The sequence below is a fragment of the Engystomops pustulosus genome, chromosome 5, assembly GCF_040894005.1.
Source record: "Engystomops pustulosus chromosome 5, aEngPut4.maternal, whole genome shotgun sequence".
Lineage (NCBI taxonomy): Eukaryota > Metazoa > Chordata > Amphibia > Anura > Leptodactylidae > Engystomops > Engystomops pustulosus.
This window is the reverse complement of record NC_092415.1, coordinates 188726730-188744548: the sequence shown is the minus strand read 5'-3', so window position 1 is coordinate 188744548 and position 17819 is coordinate 188726730. Positions and strand designations below refer to the sequence as shown.

The window sequence follows — 17819 nt, the reverse complement described above, 5'->3', positions numbered from 1 at the left end:
GATGCATGGAAAGACACTAAAACAGCAAGAAATGCAGATTTGGATTTCTATTACAGGTAATACCTCGACATTCCTGAAAATTCTGAATATTTCTATATTCTATATATAGTGTCAATCAAATTTAGTAGGACACTCCACCCATCTGCAAAATCCAACCGAGAAAAGAGGGATATTTCATGGCCTTTACCTTAGAGGAAACTTACAGATAGTCCCTGAGCCAACCAAGACCAAAGTTCAGACCTATAGAATAACTAAAGTCTAGGTTTACAGTGGCAGGTACTCGGAGTAAAAAGGATACAATTAGGTGTCTCAGTAGATGTTTGAAGAGCAAGACGACGCATTTCGGCATCACAATTATAGATCAGATAGACAAACGCCTTACCTGAAAGTTGAAGGAGTTTTCCCACAAAAATTTAGGGGATAGAGCCTAACTTGCTGATCAGTGGGGGTCTCAGTGATGAACCATTAATTTCTATGGAGCTGACGGAGATCGGTGAGCGCAGTGTTCGGCAATCTCCGTCAGCTCAATAGAGGTTAATGGAGCAAAACAGTAATGCCCAGCCATCTGCTCCGTTACTCTGACGGAATGACGAGGGTCCGACTAAGGTACGTGGGACCCAATCAAACCCCCTAGTTTTCGTGATATGTGAGGGTCCCCACTGATCAGCAAGTTAGTCCAAACTTTTGTTTGTGGGAAAACCCCTTTAATGGAGTCTGGATGGTTTTTATAGATGAAGTACAACTATCCAGACTCCATTATACTGTCCTGAAGACAGCATTCCGGGAGAGAAACGCGTCACCTTTTTTACCAATAAAATCTACTGAGACAACACCTAATCATCCTTTTTACTCCAAGGTAGCACCGAGCCATCCCAGAACTTCAACAAGTGATTGTGCTGATCCAAATTTGTCACTCCGGAACGGTGCGGCGGCGGCCAAGGAAGCAGTATACAAAACACCCAAGGGATGGGTGGGAGTGAATTCTGTATATTGTATATCAAATGCCTTTTTATTTCCTTTTCTCTGAGTTACAAATCGGTATAATAGCCTGTACAAAAAAATAACCTGCTGTTATCAGCGGGGGAGTATCTACAGATCATTACATTACATGACACATTTGCATTGTTCATCATTTATCGCTGTTGATCGTGCATACTTGAAAATTGCTGCCAATGCCAAGATGATAAATGTGGCTTCACACAAGTGTAGACTCTTGCTTGTGTTTGGTGCTGCGTCCAACAGGATGACTACTTTACTCGCATAAAAGTTGATAGTTTATTAAATTCACAACGCGTTTCAGCTCCGGACAGGAGCCTTCGTCAGGTGCAATTACAATAACTTTGTGTTACATATATATACACACACAATAATAGCTGACAACATTTACTTGATGTAACAGAAGTGACATCACGATAAAAGATATATATATATATCATAAGTAAAATAAGGTAAGGTAAGTATATCGGGCGTATAAAAGTGTTTATTGTGTAAAAAGAAACTCTTGCTTGTTACTGATTCTCTAGGGAAGTAACATATTCTGTACTTTAATTGTGTGTATGGTTGCTTGGCAACCGTTCTGTTCGTCAAATTTTTAAATGACATTCTTTTTTTTTATTAATTTGAACATGAAAAACTGAAAAGAAAAAAAAACAAAAAAAAAAAAATCGCTGCCAATGCCGAGATCATAAAATCGGTACATATAACTCCCAGAGAGATTTACAATACAGTAGATGGAGTCGTTGCTGGACGACAATGCCGGTGCTTGCTAAAGACTTTGAAGCAGTGACAGCATCTTTAGCTCTGGTGGCCTGTCCTTACAAGGCGCACTTTGTCTTATTTCGGAACTGTCATGTAGCTGTCAGTTTTGCAGTTAATAAACTGTAACACTCCTTTTCTTCTTCAGTGACACAAACAATTTGCTGGCCAACAGCTTCTTAAAGGAAACTATCATGAGGAATCTACTATGAGAAGTAGATGTGATGGTAGATTCCTCCTGCTGCCTCTGCCCTAATATGTTATTTAATAATCCAGGAACCTGGATTATTAGTAATATGTAAATGAACTGCAGAGGCTACTGGGGCGTGGAATAGCCCTAGCTCCCAGTGCCCGGCCAGTCTAGTACACGCCCCTATTAGCCTCTGCAGTTACTTTACATATTACTAAAATAATGTTTTTAACAAGTTAGGTCCCAGGATTATTACATTACAGATTAGGGCAGAGGCAGCAGGAGGAATCTACCATCAGATCTACTTCTGATAGTTGAATCCTCATGGTAGGTTTCCTTTAAGGACCAGCATGCACACTGACTTTCGTGCTCCCTATATAGGGAATCTAACTCAAAGAAAGATACTAGAGTAATAAAGCCTCCAATGATGGCGTACGGCATTCCTGCCTACCGATGGTTTTCTGTGATCACGACTTGTTTCCTGATTGTCCTTGACATGCTCATCCCCTGTGCCGATTCCAGCTTGTCTGTGACTTTGCTTTGCTGCCCACCCCAACCTATGGCCTGGCTTTTTATTTTGCTAAAAAACTACCTACTCAGCCCTCAGCTTATATCTGGTAGTACACAAACAAGTCTCATAGTTCCAGGATTGCCATAATCTACGTCTGGACACCTTCAAGAGGTAGCGAGCTGGTAGCTACTCTGCGACAAAGTCCAGGTGGTAGATCTGGCTCAACAACCAAAGCGAGTTGGTACATAACCAGCATAATAAAAAAAATATAGGCTCCAAATTAGAGTGACTAGGAGCTATGTGGTTATGATATCTATGAATTCTATACTGATGCCTTGCAGGCTCTGATCCTTAACCCCTTATCACCGACACTAGTTTTCAGCTCAATGACCAGACTCGATTTTTCAAATCTGACATGTCTCACGATAATTGGTTATAACTTCGGAACGCTTTAACATATCCGGGTGATTTTGAGAATGTTTTCTCGTGATACATTGTACTTCATGTTAGTTATAAAATTTAAGTGATAAGTTTTGCGTTTCGTTCTGAAAAAAGTGAAAATTTGGCAAAAGTTTGTAAAAATTCTTCATTTTCCAAGTTTGAAATGTTCTGGTTTCCAGACAGGAAGTAAAACTACCCAAAAAGTTTGATAATTAACATTTACAGAATATCTGCTTTATGTTGGGATGATATTTTATGCTTCCGGTCATTTTTCTAGGATGTTATGAGGTGCAGAACTTTAGGTGCGATTTTTCTTATTTTCATGAAAATTGCCAAAACTCACATTTTGAGGGACAACTCAGCTTTCAAGTGACTTTGAGAGGCCTAAATAATAGTAAAACCCCATAAATTACCCCACTATAGAAAGTTCACCCCTCAACATATGTAAAACAACTTCTATTAAGTCCATTAACCCTTTAAGTGTTTCATATGGGTTAAAAAATATGGACCTGCGATTTAGAAACTAGAATTTTTTTGGAAATACATTCATTTAGGCCAAAACTGACATTTTCAGAATAAATTAAATGATGAAACGCACTGCAACGCTTGATGCCCAATTCCCCCCGAGTTTACTGATACCCCATATGTGGTGGTAAACTGCTGTACAGGCGCACGGCCGAGTATAGAATGAATGGAGGCGCCGTCCACAGCAGATTTGTATTGTCACATTGTACAACCTATACATTTTTATTTTTTTTGGTAATGCGATCATATGAGGGCTTATTTTTTATGGGATGAGATACAATGTATAAATAATTTATTTTGGGAGTCTAAAGCTTATTCATGAGATTTTATTAACTATTTCAAGGGGGACACAAACAAAATCATCAATTTTTATTTTGGATTGTTAGCATTTTTTTCCCCCGCTCACCGTAACGTAAAAATAATATTTTATCTTTATTCTCTGGTTCACTACGATTGCGGTGATACCTCATTTATATAGTTTTTCTTATTTTTGCTCAATTTTCCTGAGCAAAACCAATATTGGAGAAAATCGCATTGTTTTTACTATTGACAACTTTTCAGGGCCATAACTTCTGTATTTTTCTGTTGTCAGATCTGGTTGAGGGCTTATTTTTTGCGAAAACAGTTGTTCTTTTCAGTCGTATCATATTAGGGAACGTAACTTTTTTTGATCACTTTTTAGAACATTTTTTGTGATGGTGTTTGATGAAAAATTGTATATTATGGGAAGTTTTTCGAGATTTTTTTTTACGTAGTTCACCGAGCGGGTTCAATATTGATTTAGATTTATTGTACAGATTAATACGGACGCGGTGATACCAAATATGTACGTGTTTTTGTGTTTTATTTACTTTATTTGCATTTTATGTGTTACTGGGGAGATTATGGGACTTTTATTTTATTTATTTATTTAATTATATTATAAAAAGATTTAATTTTTTTTTTTTTTTCTTTTTTACATTTTCTACTTCTTGGCTTGAATATGCGATCATCCGATCGCTTATTCAAGCCTTTACACTGCAATACACTTGTATTGCAGTGTATAGTGAAAGTAACTGGCAGGACCCGGTGAGAAGAGGAGCCGACAGCCCCGGGTCACTCGTCGGAACCCGGGGCAGCGGCAGGAGGGATCGGATCCCCCGGTAAGCACACCGGGGGGGTCCGATCCACGGGTCCGATCGGAGTTTTTCCGATCCCGGGTGTTAGTGCCGGGTCTGGGCTGTGATATCACAGCCCGACACCGGCACCAGCGAGACCCGGTGTCCCGAAAACTTCTTCTGATGCGCCGCCGTAGAAAGGCGTCGCATCAGAAGAAGTACCCTTAATGACCGCCGTAAAAACCCGATAGGGCGGTCATTAAGGGGTTAAGAAGGGTTCCCTTTAACATAACAGGACCCAAGCGTCCTCTTCGCACTTGTGCCAGTCATGATACCTGCCATGGAAGTGCCCACACACCGCAGATTTATAGGGCCATGTAATGATGTCACTCTGACATGTAATAGGGAGATCACAGCTACGACCATCGATAACCGCAGGGAACCTGGCAGCGGACCAGAGGTGCCCTGCAGATGACGGCTCTGGACATCTGGAGCAGCTATTATTAACCGGTTATTCTGAGACGCGGGGCTTTACGAGGGGCGATTAAGAAAATACATGGCAGCACTTGAAAATAAAACTCAGATCCCGAATTCACAAGCGAGAGACAACCCTGCCAACACGAAGGATGGAAATAGTGACCAACGCAAGGTATTGTGTCCATGCCAGTTACAGTCCGGTATTTTAAGGATTCGAATAAGTCTCCAAGATTCCGAGAGATAATACCTCGAATACAGACAGGCAAGTGTTACTCCCGCTGGGCCGGAGGATTAAGATGGAGACAAAAATCCTTCAAAAACTTCTATGGAATATCTACTTTATTACATACTTGTTCTTTCATCATCTCTTCTTACATATCTGTGGGTGTGATATCTATGACTAAAATGACAAGTGGGCATGGTCAGATAGAGGTGTCCAGTCAGTAGAGCCAGCACCTATTTGTATCTCGTGAACAGGAACGGGTTGCCCAGTTTTATTCAGGTTTATACTACAGGCTCCAGGTGGTATAAAATAATAAAGAATAATTACTTAGTACCTGCTCCAGTCCAATGTGGTGTCGCCCTTCACCCCAGAGGCTCCTGCTACAGTCCCTGGCTGTATGGGACGAAACGTGCCATCACCATTGAGCTTCTGTATACAAACACGGGCTGGTGGTGACAGGAGGCGCAGTGCAGGACCACGGTAAATTTCACCTCTGTATTATTTGTAGACCACTTGGAGCAGAGAGCATTAAAAAAAAGACAATCCCTTTAATTTAAAAGCCCCTTTAACCCCCTGCAGGACTGCCACACGCCTGTATACGTACTAAAAGCATATACCCCATGCAGATAGCAAGTATATAGTCATCCTGACAGTGGACAACTTCAAACTACTGTACCTTGGCACCATGACACCTAGAAACACAGTTCTGGTGTTATATTAAAGATCCCCCTTATATATCACATCATTCTTTTTCTAGTGGCCAGAAAACTGGATACATCCATTGTTGAAGGAACAATCCAGTCAAAGACTATTCATTGAATTATACCTTGTACAGCATGACTCAGCAAGGCTCTAGGAATTCAATGAAGACGTGTCATGTTCCTCCACCATGTATTATTGCATGTATTAGCTTTGATTGGAGTAAAGTTAAACTCCCAATTACAACACTGGATATCTCTGGTTCTGTAGCAACTACATACACATTCTTACTCAACACCAGATTTGACACCAGAACTGTGTCTCTACGTTCCACAGTTCAGAAGATAAAGCCATTTATATCCCCTTTCAGGAGGTCAGCTGAAGAAAGAATGGAGTTGCAGGGAGACAGAGCTGATAGTTTGCAGAAGTACATGCACCCTCTGCATCCATAGCCAAACCTGGGGAAGGGGGGGACAGGTTGACAACTTATTTATTTTTAATGTGTTTTGCTAACGGTCTCTTCAATATTACAACTTCCTAAAAACTTTTAATGGAAAAAATGACAATAAAAGAGAGTTTCTTTAATATTTTGCTCATTTATCTGCTAATTTTATAAAGAAAAAACATGTCATGATAAAAACTACCCAATTAAGTGACAGTCAGACATGTCATGGAAAAAAACAGGAAAAACCAGGGGGTAACTTCTGAATGGGGCCCCCTTCCCCCTTAAAAATATACATATTTGTATACTGACACATGTGAGTTACAATCACGCAGTATATATACACCATATATAAATACATACAGCAACACACACATATATCCAACACCATATACACATCCAATATCCTGGATGCATGGGCCCCCTGACACTGCGGGCCCCATAGTAGCTGCTATGGCTGCTACCACTGTAGTTACGTTGCTGGGAAGATCTCTTTAACACAACCATTGATAATTCTACTTGGAAGTGGACGACAAACAAGTAAAATATTTGGGGGAACCTATAATGTGTCAAAAAAATCTACTGTGTATAATGGGACAATCCTATCAAAAAGGTTGTGTTCTCACTGTAACCCTAAAATGAACATAGTTTTTTTTTACCTGAGTGCCTCGATAGTAAACCCCACGTGCTCCAGGAGAGGAATGATTACAAGGAATCTTCAGACATTATGACTCCGACCTAAGAATGAAACATAACATGGAATTAAAGCAAAAGGTATAGGGAAAAAAAAGGCAGCAAAGTAATGACAGCTGAAGCGCCTGACGAACCCGACGTGCAACTTATTTGGTATTTTTAGTGATTTTAACGGAAGAAGAGATCATCACACCAAACACCAGAATCAACTCACACAATTATGGCATATCCACAGTATAACACATGCACCTGACCCCATCACGTGGCCACCAACACACACCGATAGCACATCATACAAAAAGGCCTTATAGGAAATCTACCATTAAAATCCATCCTGATAAACCAGGGACACTGAGACTGACAAATAGAAATTAGCAAAAACCTGGATTTTGATTTAAAGGGAATTTCTATTTAAAAAAATAAATAAATAAAAGGAATAAAAAGTATATGGCATTAGATAAATCAGTCTTCACTGAACTCTAAAATTGTCTTCCGATTGAACACTGCATTAGATAATGTAAGGAAAAATAATCCTCCTTTTATATGACAAACGTTATGTACATTATTATTAAATAACATCATGACTCAAACTTAATAAGAGGCACGGTACAGGTCATCAGCCACCCACACGCAGCATAACGTGACACAAGAATCAGAATTTTATTGTTTAAGTTTTTTTTTTTTTCCTTTTTGATAAACCTGATGCCCCCTACTGTACTAATGCTGACGTAACCAGACAAAGAGGGGATAGTACAAATGTGAAAATAATTTAACTTATTTATTTGATTTCTCTGTATAGGAACTCTTTGAGGCGTCTACTCTCGGGTTTTATATTTTCTGGCCAAATAAAGGAGTGTAGAAAAGAAAGTAGCACCAGCGCTATACATGTTCTCTCACTTTAGGATTCATACCTTGATTTGGCTGAAAAAACTGAATGCAAAAAACTAATTGTGGAAACAAAGCTTAAAGGCTTATTCACACATCTGTATCACAGGGTATGTGCTGTCCGTGTTCCTCACTACATACAACCTGCTCAGCTCCTCCTGCTCTATAACATGCAAACTGCTGATAAGCAAACATGTACAATCTGCTCAGCTCCTCCTGCTCTATAACATGCCAGATGCAGAAGACAACCTGTACTACCCACTGAACTCCCCCTGCTCTATAATATGCTACCTCCAGATAAGACACGTTGTAAAACACGCTCAGCTCCTCCTGCTCTACCACATGCTGCCTGCAGATAGGACATGATGTTAAATTTCCTGCTCTATAGAATGCTGCTTTCATGCATGACACTATATGCAATCTGTTTAGATCCTCCTGCTCTATAACATGCTGCCTGCAGATAGGACACTATGTACAATCTGCTCAGCTCCTCCTGCTCTATAACATGCTGCCTGCAGATAGGACACTATGTACAATCTGCTCAGCTACTCCTGCTACATAACATTCTGCCTACAGATAGGACACTATGTACAATCTGCTCAGCTACTCCTGCTACATAACATTCTGCCTACAGATAGGACTTTATTTACCATCTGCTCAGCTCCTCCTGCTCTATAACGAGTCACCTGCATGTTAGGACACTGTGCAAACGGCTTGGTCTCTACTGCTCTATAACATGCTTCTTATTAGAAACAGCCACTTGTACTGACAATTTTATGCCTTGGAAAAAAGTCTCATGCGTGTGCAAATGCCCAAGTCTTTTCTCTCAACATCTTCAGTCAGTGCCGCAAGCTCCTGGGCCTTGTAGAAGGTCACGTGACTGGAGCAAAGTTATTCAGTAAAGGCCGCCGATAATATTTAATACCGAATACAGGGGCCTGAGCTTCAGCAGTTATGAGTTATCCAGCGGGTCCACAAGGATTACACTGTGTGAACCTGCAGGATCGGGCTGCAAAAAAATAATTTGCATGCAGCTGGTTTCTGGTTACGTAAAGCTTTTACGGTGATTTACTATGTAGTGTAATATATAGCAATACAAGCAATATCACCGCGGTATGAACCCATAGATCTATTACTGTATTTTTTGGACTATAAGGCACACCATCAATAAATGCCTGCTTAAATGTCTAGGTTCATGTATAAGGCGCACCTGATTATAAGGATGAATGACCAGCAGGGGGCAGACCTGTGCACAGTTCAAGGCAGCTGTTGCCTGCAAGTACGGTTCATATATAGGGCGCACTGGACTATAAGGCACACCTTTGATTTCTGAGAAAATCAAAGCATTTTTTTGTGCGCCTTATAGTCTCAAAAATACGGTACTTGAAGAAAAAAAAAAGGAGAGGGGGCTCATCTCAGAGACGGTATACAGTGGCCCCCAGCTCACAGCTATACAGGGCACAGGCCATCAGTATTACAATGAATTTATACTCCATGTAGCATTGGAGTGATAACCAGATGTAACCCACCTGCTGTTCAGCCCGGCGAATATAAAATACATACTCAATACCGCCGCACACAATGTTCTTGCCTCTTTCATGCCTCTCCAGCGCCGCACTCCCCCAGGCACACAGCCATATCATTTGACACTACTGACCTATTCTGTGCGGTGCTGATCATCTGATCCGGCCAACGCGTAACATCTTCTTCCAAGTAATTCCCCATACTAATACAGCCCACATCACGGATCATTTACCACGTAATATATTCAGCGAACGCAGCCCATGAGAGGTTAGTCATGTACTTTATATTCATATTTTCTATAATGCAACATAAAATAGCCATGAAGAACAGGCTATTATCTCAGTTTAAAGGACATCTACCAGCAGGATGAAGGATTGCAAACCAAGCACACTGACATGCTGGTGCGTGTCCCCTCTGGCAGGATCTGCTCTACTTTTAGTTTCTCATGCCGTGGTTTTTACAGAAAAAGGCTTTTAAAATTATGCAAATTACCCTGTCGGGTATTGGGTTACATAGGTATTAATGGATCCTGGAGCAACTCAGGCTCATTTGCATAATTTTAAGGCCTTTTTTTTCTGAAAAACAAGGTTATAAAAAGCTTAAATAAGAGCAGATCCTGCCAGAGATGGCACGCAACAACATGTAAGTGAACTTGGTTTACAATCCTTAATCCTGGTGGTAGATGTCCATTAAAGGAACATTTCACCCAAAGGTCAAAATTTGACATGATTCTAAGGGTAGAATACACCATCAAAAACCCTCCAACTTCATACAATTTCCACAAAACTGGAAGAACACAGCTCCACCCGGAATATAGTGGCCAAGCTGTATTATTGCAGCTCTTTTCTCAGTACGTGAAATATTGAAAACTTGAAGAACTCCTCAAATTTTTTTTAATTCTTCTGCCACGGGGGACGGCAATACAGGAGGTGCTAAAGAGTTGGCAACCAAGTAAAGATAATCATTATGTCCAGCCTAAGGCTCGATGGCCTTGAACTAGTGACAACCGGCCCGGGGAACCAGAAAGAATTTAGAGCAATTATCACCTTTGCATCCTCTTTCTTCTTGGCAGCTCACACAAAGTACTCAGCAAGGGGTGACAATGAACGCGGGGCGAAGCAAACCCCAGAATGTAAAGGGGGATTTTAAAGTAAATCTACCACATACATACAGTGCTCCTAAACCAAGCACACTTACATGTTAATGTGTGCCTCTGGAAACAGGATCGGTGGTTTTTTTTTTAATTATGCAAATGAGCCTCAGGGGCTTCTGGCTACATCTCAGAGACCCCTTATGGTTTCGTTGTCTAATTACGCTAATTATTCATGCCTCCATTTGGCATTTGTGTCCGCCTCCTCCCTCCCCAGCCACAGAGTTGAATGGAGGTGTGACTAAGTAGCAGATCGTGGACTCAGAAGGGGCTTCTATGACGTAGCCAGGAGCCCTTAAGGTTCATTTTCTCTTGGGGGGGGGGGGGAAATAGGGCGGCATTTCAAAAGCCGATCTAGGTTGTAGCTTCACAGGCTGTTACTCTATCTCCAACACCGGGAGCAGTGAAGTGCTCCAGGACAGTGTAACGGTCTGTGAAGTTAGAGCTCAGAGGGATTCTTTAACCTGCTCCCTCTCCCTCTGCCTGATGTAATCGCACTGCAGCAGAGGAAGTTTCAGCACACAGTGGGAGAGGGGAAGTGATAATGAACAGTGTAACAGCCTGTGAAGCAGAAATGAACAAACCCACTCATTAGCATAATTTTAAAGTTTGATTTTAGAATGAAGAAGGCCATGGATAACAAATATAAGAATATACCACTGCCACAGTGTCTGGACCTATGAGAAGGTGTCCCTGGTTTATCAAGATGGATTTTGATATTTGTTTTAACCATCAGCTGCACTACCTTGAAGATTAATGCAGCCTGCCAATCCCTTTATTTTGGGAACACTGCCCCCCCCCCTAATAATCTCTGAGGGACTACTGAAGATGATGGAGCACTGGGCCATCTTCAGCAGACTCACAGAGATTATTCAAGTGGACCCTCACCTAAGTGATCTACCATTTTGGAGAACATGGGACACCCGTTTCAGAGCATTAACTTGGTCAAACCCTTTTATACTATAGTGTTCTGGGCCACAATGAGGATGTGCTAAAGTCATATTGGTTCCGGTGCACAATTCAAAGTAAATACGCGATTTCTCTGTAATAAAATACTTAGCGAGATGTTATCAGTTCCCTTTAGCAAACCAAATGCGGTAGATTTCTGGAAAACTTGACGTGAAAAGTATAATGGCGACACACAGTATGGAGAAAGCCCAGACACAAGCAGTCATTAGACAGACCTCCATAGACACCCCATACATCCCATACCCTGCCCGTAATTACCAGGCTGCTGCTGGCATTTTCAGTCTATGCAATTACCACACCCCACGTCTGCAGCAGTCTGCCAGACACAAATGGGATCTAGTTACACTATAAAAATACAAGATGCTGCATTTAGGGTTTAGTTGATTTGCGAATCAATGAATATATTTAGTTTATCAGGTTGCTGGGTTTAAACCACCAGATCCTTCTATTTACAAGCGGATAAGTCTTGGGGTGCACCATACTCTGAAGTCTACAATCATAAGTTGGCCATGTATTAAAAGTTTTTATGGATAGAAATATGCAAATACATTTTCATCTCCTTATCCGTCAAAGCCAAGTGACCTGATGTGGGAATCAAAATAATGGGGCACATTTACTTACCCGGTCCTGTCGCGTTCCCTGATCCGGACTGTCCAACGAGGATGGAGTCCGGCGCGATTCACCAAGATCGTGCGCCCGATATCCTGCATGTGTAGCTTCCCCACTCAGGTCCGCCGGAGTTCACCTTTTTCTTCCCCGTGTATGCGAGTGCTTGTCTTGCGACACAAATTGCTTTGTTAAATCCTGCACGTTGTCCGAATTTGTCGGATCATCCGACGGCCCGCCCACCCGATTTGTGTCGCGTGAAAGCCGGCGCCGATGCGGCAAAATCCGATCGTGTGCGACAAAAAGCCCTTCTAAATGCGGTGCACATTGGAAATCATCGGCTATTGCGACGATAGTGCGGTCCGTGGACCATTAGTAAATGAGCCCCAGTAAGTTTCTTCCAAAAGAAATAGACAACCCAGCTTTAGCCAGTGCTGTTTAGGAGTCATTGCTCCTTGTCAATACAGTAAGGAAGCGGTTTTGGCTAGGTGAGAGGCCACAGACATGGGTCAGGAAGGAATTTATTCTCCCTATGAAGATGGCCTTTCCAGATCCATGTACGCTTCCCCGAAGATTCTGGGTGAGGAATATGCAAAGCAGTTTTCCAAGGTGGAAAGAAGAAGCTGTATTAGGCTTTAGCCTCAGTTTTTAGATTTTTGAAAGAATTTTTACAAAAATATTGTTTGTCCTAACACGTTGTTTTTCTATCTAAGGTGTTTGGCCATCTTCCTACGCTCAACTGAGCCAAGAGTTCATGTGTATGGAGTTTTTTTTTTTAACTCAACGTGAGACCTCTTAGAAGGTACAGAAACATTCAAAAATTCTTACCCAAAATCCATATTCTGCAAATAATAAGTATTTCCCCAACACCGTCTTGTTTCCGATCAGTCATTTTGTGTAAAAGCAATCGTCCTGTTACAGGATCAAAGACTTGACGAAATCCATTGATAGCAATCCAAAAGCAGAACGCCTCCCTTATGTCCCCAGAATTTTTATACCACAAAGGAAATTACGTTAAATGATCCTTTTATCTTCCCATCTGTGACCCTGTATGTTCCCGCTCCTAAATGGAGTCCATTCTGCAGCCCTCTGACTACTGTGCGGTCACTGATCCTATAATTAGCAGGGACAGGAGCCAGGGCTCTGGGTGTGACAGATGTCAGATACGCGGCCAGCTTGCCGGGTTCTGTAACACTCCCATGTCATCGTCTATGGAAACTGTTCATGTTATATGGGAGGATGGCACAGCCTATGGTTGTATGCACTACGGAAGAAAGCTGCGCATCCACATCAGACTAGAATTTAAGGCCATAGTAGGTTTCACCCTGGTCTCCGTTTATATAAAGAGGCCGACCCACTATAGCTATACCTGCTCTTACAGGACATCATCAATGAGCCAGAGAGTGAGGTAAAAACAACCCAATGCTGAACAACCCCTTGTAAGTAGCTAAACACTTCTGTGACATCATAACTGTGTTTTGGACTGGTCAACTAATGTGATACCATAAATACACATCACTCATGCAAGACACAGTGACATCATAAGTCAGTCTCAGTCAGGCAAGACACAGTGACATCATAAGTCAGTCTCAGTCAGGCAAGACACAGTGACATCATAACAGTCACAGTCAGGCAAGACACAGTGACATCATAACAGTCACAGTCAGGCAAGACACAGTGACATCATAACAGTCACAGTCAGGCAAGACACAGTGACATCATAACAGTCTCAGTCAGGCAAGACACAGTGACATCATAACAGTCTCAGTCAGGCAAGACACAGTGACATCATAACAGTCTCAGTCAGGCAAGACACAGTGACATCATAACAGTCTCAGTCAGGCAAGAGACTGTGACATCATAACAGTCTCAGTCAGGTAAGAGACTGTGACATCATAACAGTCCCATTTAGGTAAGATACTGAGTCATCAAAACTTGGTCTCAGTCAGGTAAGACACTGTGACATCATAACAGTCTCAGTCAGGCAAGACACAGTGACATCATAACAGTCTCAGTCAGATAAGACACAGTGACATCATAAGCGTCCCATTTAGGTAAGATACTGAGTCATCATAACTTGGTCTCAGTCAGGTAACACACTGTGACATCATAACAGTCTCAGTCAGGTAAGATGATATGACATCATAAGTTAGTCAATGTCAGGCAACAACTGTGACATCATAAACTTTGTTATGATGTCACAGTGTTTTCCTTGACATTGACTAAATTATGATGTCATAGTGTCTTTCCTAACTGAGGCAGTCTTGGTCAAGTAAAACACTGTGACATCATAACAGTCTCAGCCAGGTAAGACATATAACATCATAAGTTAGTCAATGTGAGGTAAGACACTATGACATCATAATTAAGATTTCTTTCATGTATGATATTGTGACATCATAAGGTTGGTTCATATAGACAATGGTCACGAAACTTAGCTCAACAGAGGACATATTGTATATACCTTGAGAGGATCATCTGAAGAGGCTAAATCATAGATCCTGCACTTCGCGTGTTCCAGTATCACTCTGTGACAGGAAAACGCTGAGGCTCCCGGTCACAATGCTTTGCGCGGAAGTGACTATGATGGATTCCATACATAATATCCATACTATCCCAAGCAGCGAACACGTGAAACATAGACCATATCCAGTCTCAATCAAGTATTATTGGTCTATCTGGAGAATTGAATATCAATAAAATATATGGACAACCCCTTTAAGGGACAGAAACTCCAGGGCAAAGATCTATCCTTCAGAGGATAAGTACAAGTGCAGGGGAAGATTTGGAGAATGGGACATATAGTTAGCCCGGTAAACAGACATATTCATTAGAGAGAAAAAGATGGGAAAAAAATAAAACTTGTTATCATAGTTTGCATTCTTTGGCACGTTTCACGCTTTCTTTGAATGTGCCCACGCATTTCAGGGCCTCAATGAATTCCTGCAGGTGCCCGAGGCTGAACTGCTGCCATGTGAATGGACTCGGAGCGGTGTCATGGCACAACCCTGGGCCCATTCCTGTAGTGACAGTGAGGAGGCCCGGGAGGTGACGGGCTTTTGTTTTGTTGTGATAGCCATGTATTCATGAGGAGCGCGCTCCCTCCTCTCACATTCCTCTCCGGCTGGAATGTGCGCTGGTCAGGGTGCCAGCCTGCCACCCATCTGGGGGGGAAACAAACAAACAATAAATATGCAAAAAAGCTGACAAAATCTCACCCACGGAATGCAAAAATTCTCTCTGTACGGGGTTAACTCTTTACGCTGACGGCAGCCATCTAGCTACATGTAAAATAATCCGGATAAAAACTTCTGAGAGACATCACAACTTTCTCCATGATACGGGAAAAAATATATGGAGTCCTACATCATCCATGAACGACGGACAATAAACATGGGGTCTATGAAGGTCCATGTGTCACCCATTGGAGGCTCCAGCAGTAGCTTGCACATGTATGCCGGCTCTTTACAGAGGTAAAGGAAGACAATAGAGTCCCATGTAATGATCATACAGGTTCCCTATAGGAATAAAGTTCTCAAAGCTCAACCTCCCTTTAAGGTTATAGAAGCCTATTCAAGGGAAAATATATAGGACTTGTAATGACCATGCACTACCAGCTAGCAGAAAATATTCAGTCTCTGGATGCTAATGTAATGCTGTTCTGAGGCATCATGGGATTGATAGGATGCTATTTAATCCGGATCGCTGGGGCCCATTTTTTTTTATCTGTGGGGGTCCAGTAGTCACAGCCTATCCCCTTATTCTGTGGATAGAATACAACTTGGCACAACCACTTTTATCCCCTTGCCTAATAGTAAAGGATAATTGACACCACTTGCGGTGGTGTAAACTAAGACTACTGGTGGTTTCCATGCCACTTCCTGTAGGACACAAAAATCCATGAATGAACATGAATCACTTTGCTAAACATGAATTTATCTTTTGTGTATGTGAACACACACAATAAGTTATGCAATTGTAATGTAATCACTGCCTTACAAGTCCCCGCAGCGGGCACAGGGTAAAGCTGGCACCGGGCGTTTTTATTATGTACTGAGGACATGAACTAGTCCGAACATCTTCACATTAGAAGAGTATGGAAGCGGCAGAGACAGATTTTTCATTGATGTAAAATTACAGAACATGAGAAAGTGTCTGGTGAGTGGGAAATGTAACCGAGGGATTTTAAAGGGAAGTAAAGTATTGGGGAAACCTACCATTTAATTTCATGCATTATGAAGCAGACATACCTTGAGACTGCTGTAGCTACACTGATGCAGGATCATATCTTGGTTAATCCCTGAGCTGAGTGGTTTTACTGAAAAAACAATTATACCATTCAGGACCTTGGGAAAGCTGGGACAGACTGGCTTACGGAGCTTGGAATTACAAATGGCTAAAAGTAAAGCATGACTAGTCAAGAACTAATCAACCTGAGCTGAATGACTCATACAAAGCAGCTGGGGGGTGGTGCAGCAATTGATTATTCTGTCTGGCAGGAAGAGAAATGCAGGAGATGATGATGCAATCAGAGAGAAACTCTCCTGCTATGAGAAGCGGCAAAGCAAGCTCCAGAGCAGATATAGAAGCCACAGAGTTCATTATCATAATGTTATATCGGTTTTATCAGCAAAACCACTCAGCACAGGGATTAACCAAGATATGATCCTGCATCAGTGTAGCTACAGCATTCTCAAGGTATGTTTGCTTCATAATGCATCAAATCACATGGTAGATTTCCTTTAACAATATTATGGAAGCAATTAACTTTGATGAAATGTAAGGACGGGCCAAGACTGATGGGCTTAATGAGTAAATTGAAGGACCTAAGAGTCTTTAGCTATAGCCCGGACTATAACCCCCAGCACTAAAAGGCAATAGCGGCAGTGTAAGGGTATAAAAGCTTCTGACAGGTTCCCTTTGACTAATACTAATCACTCGCTGTGGAAAAAGAAAACGTATCACGGGGTTGATGAATATTTAAAGTGTTGGTATATGCGGATATAATGTACCAGCTAGTGACACAGTAATTATAACACTACTACAAGCCGCTAATACAACAGCCACTTTACACAGTAAAGACATTTTTCATGCGATACAGGAAGAATACAGAGGCGAGAGGGCAGGAGGGGGAGCGATGGGGAATAATACTCCTATTTAGCTGTGAGCGACTCTTTTCTACGTAACCTTTAACTGAATCATAAATAAGGAGCCAATACATCAGGCTGAGTAATGGAGGACGAGAAATGAGCATGACTGCAAAAATCAATTTATGTAATATAAGACTTTACTTAATGAAGCTTCATGGCCCTGCAGAGCACGCAGAGCATTTCATCTCCTTAAAGGTTATCGCCGCGCTGCAAGAGAACGCGTTTCATGTATCTTCTTGTATAGAGATGTGATCTGTGAATCTAAATAGAAGCCTATAGGAAATCTATAAATATAATAGGCAAAAGTCACTCCGCATAATGGGAGTTACAGCGTCTGCCTCAGTCTATGACATCTCAGATGTAAATTATAACGATCGCCGCTGACCGTACAGCATCGCACCTGACGCTATTACGGTGCAAGGTCACTGGTATCCCAACATTATCTATACACGGCAGATTTCCCATAAAATCGACACCACATA

At 41.7% G+C, this 17819-nt stretch overlaps 1 protein-coding gene across 2 annotated transcripts in view; it reads right to left on the bottom strand.

Moving 5' to 3' along the window:
* The window catches only part of MPP7 (MAGUK p55 scaffold protein 7), a 227840-nt gene that overhangs the window by 166490 nt on the left and 43531 nt on the right, over window positions 1-17819 (bottom strand). For both annotated transcript variants that reach the window (XM_072154085.1, XM_072154086.1), the window contains exon 2: window positions 7020-7098. The gene's annotated coding sequence lies outside the window, so the exon portion shown is untranslated. The remainder of the gene's footprint in view (window positions 1-7019; window positions 7099-17819) is intronic.